The sequence below is a fragment of the Schistocerca nitens genome, chromosome 7, assembly GCF_023898315.1.
Source record: "Schistocerca nitens isolate TAMUIC-IGC-003100 chromosome 7, iqSchNite1.1, whole genome shotgun sequence".
NCBI classification, from domain to species: Eukaryota; Metazoa; Arthropoda; class Insecta; order Orthoptera; family Acrididae; genus Schistocerca; species Schistocerca nitens.
Genome location: NC_064620.1, coordinates 180,381,859 through 180,385,023, shown reverse-complemented (window position 1 = coordinate 180,385,023; position 3,165 = coordinate 180,381,859).

Genomic DNA, 3,165 nt, shown 5'->3' with positions numbered 1-3,165 from the left:
GATGTTTTCCTAATTTAAACTGGATACAGATATGTTTTATGAGACTGTATTCACTCGTTCATAAAATTACAGCCGGCCGAAGTGGCCGTGCGGTTAAAGGCGCTGCAGTCTGGAACCGCAAGACCGCTACGGTCGCAGGTTCGAATCCTGCCTCGGGCATGGATGTTTGTGATGTCCTTAGGTTAGTTAGGTTTACCTAGTTCTAAGTTCTAGGGGACTAATGACCTCAGCAGTTGAGTCCCATAGTGCTCAGAGCTATTTGAACCATAAAATTACATGTTCTTAATAAACCTAACACGGCTGAAAAATAAATATATTTAGAGAAATATCAATGGCGGCCTCTGAGGTCCCCATCATATATTAAAGACAGTGTGAACACTTATGCATTTAAGGATTAGCGCATTGCTGCCACCGTCCGTTTACAGCCATAGTGTGAGAGAATCACCCTCACACAGAAAACGAGGTGGTGTATGAACGTGAGCGACGATATCATATTCTCTTCATCAACAGTTAAAGGGTCAGGGGTGCGGTGTCACATATTGATACCATCCCACAGGCGTCCGGCAGTTGGTGTCGCAAGTTTCTCTGTGGTGTTGATAGTGGTGGCGCAGGAATTTCGCTCCTTTTCCTGTTTCAATTAAATCGGCGAACAGCGTTACGAAAAGACACAGAATACATACAGGGAGCCGGCCGGGGTGGCTGAGCGGTTCTAGGCGCTACAGTCTGGAACCGCGCGACCGCTACGGTCGCAGGTTCGAATCCTGCCTCGGGCATGGGTGTGTGTGATGTCCTTAGGTTAGTTGGTTTTAAGTAGTTCTAAGTTCTAGGGGACTAATGACCTCAGAAGTTAAGTCCCATAGTGCTCAGAGCCATTTGAACCATTTGAACATACATGTAAACCTTAGCTAAGGTGTGCAGAAACTACACAACGTTTCGTTCAGAGTAGTTAAAATCATTTGTGAAGAGACCTACGAACTTACGTGGCAATACTGGTGTATTTTGATCAGATGAGAGAACAAAAGTAGAATGTTGCTGCAAGAAAAGTATTATCTGGTGGAATCAGAGTAACAAAGTGCCCAAGCAAAAGTTCTCTCGGGTGACAGGGCAGAGTGGACAAGGACCTGCTTCTGTCTCTGTAAAACAGGCGCAATCCCAAAGTTTCCGTCGTTCCCCAGTGATAGGGCCACCAGGTTCCTTGAAATCTATAAGCGATGGGCCCTGATGTTCAAACAAAAAGGTGAACATCATCTTTCCAGAGGATGGCTGGTTCTTCAACTTCTTGCGACTGGGAGAAGATGTATTGCACCATAACATCTTCAACGATTTCGGCTCCGGTTCCCAGTGATGGCACCAGCTTTCTTGATGAAGCTAGCCACCCACATCGACCGGTGTCGAAGCGCGACCATCATATGACTTGACGCGCCATTCCACAACAGAGGTTTATGACAGACGTGCTGCCCCATACCCATTCTTCATTCTCCGATGGACGTCCACCGGTGTTTGTCCTTAGACAGCCAAGAAAAGAATAACAGCACGTTGGTCTTATTTAAACGCATTTGGTAATAACGCCGCCATAGTTCACGTTTCCGTATTTACAGCACGCATGTCGGAAATATACGAATGGCACACTAGTCCTTTGCCCACATGTCGGTGCTTATATACCCACATCGCATTCGGGCTGCGTTGGATACACGGTGCAGCACATCACACGAAAGGAAACTTTTTGATCAGCCTTATAGAACACACATGTGATTGTACGTATTGTTAATGTCATTGCTTTGATATACATTAGCAATAATATGTCTCTGATCGAGATCAAAAGAAAATGCAACAGAATCCAAGATAAGATCATTGTCATAAGAACCCTGAACTAAACGAAAAGACTTTTGTCGCGTAGGTGGCGACGATACTACACCTCCAACGTGAAAGTAATTAGAGTTAAGTACGAAGCTCATACCGTATAATGATGAGGGGAAAATGGTCGTAGACTAATTGAGGGGTATCATTCTGATTTTACCCACTATAATACTTACTTTAATCTTCGAAAAACTGTGTCCAAAATTCAGGCTCATTTTATACTAGAAATTAATATAAAAACTTCCAGTGTTTGACATAAAATTCCTGGCGTCTCAAAAATTGCCATATATTCGATGCCATGGGAAACCTACCTTATGTGGCAACATTGGACTCAGCTGGCTGCAGCAGTGCACTGATGTGAGTAATATGATTCAGAAGCTTGCTAACACTGTCTCCCTTCCGCCCCGTTATCACAAACACAGAACACTGTCTAGGCTATGATGCGTCATTGCGGTCTACGGTGCCAGTGACCTTCAATTGAAAGTGTTTTGTTTTAGCGGTAACTGCACAATATTTTTGTTAATAGCTAGTCTCGTAATGGGAAAAATAAATGACGTTCATATGATGCGAGCTGTAAATTGAAACTAATAGCATATCCGAAGAGCATGGAAACAGAGAAGATGAGAGGCATTTCGGCCATCCATCGACAGAAAAATACGTTTGAGACTGGCGAGCTAGAAAACTAGTACTGAGGCGAGCTAGAAAACTAGTACTGAAGAAAAGTGAGGAAGACTAAACATGCAACTAGAGGACTGAATACCAAATGGCCGAAACTAAAAGGTGGTGTATGGAAATGAATTCAAGAACACCATAAAAATGGCACTGGAATTAATACAAAAATGATTGAAATGTACGCTCGTAAGCTGGCGCTACAGTGGAACTTAACAGACTTTAAGGGTGGGGTTTGTTGGTGCTACAGGTTTATGAAGCGTCATGGACTTACCATGCCAACGAAAACCAAATTACCCCAGAAAATGCCACGACAGTATGAAGAGAAAATATTATCTTTTCATTGCCTTACTATGCAGCAGCGAAAGAATACCAGTGTGGAACTAAGCCAAATAACGAATATCGACGAAACTCCTCTGACCTCTGATGTGCCGAGTAGTAGAACTGTTGCCATGAAAGGTGCTGAAACCGTAACTATAAAATCAAGTGGACATGAAAATATGCACTACACAACATTCATGTTGTGCTGATGGTACTAATCTTAATTCAATGATCATTTTCAAGCGATAAAAAGTAATGCCAAAACCTTCTGAAATACCGCCAGGTATTGTTGTTCGCTTACATGACAAAGGCTGAATG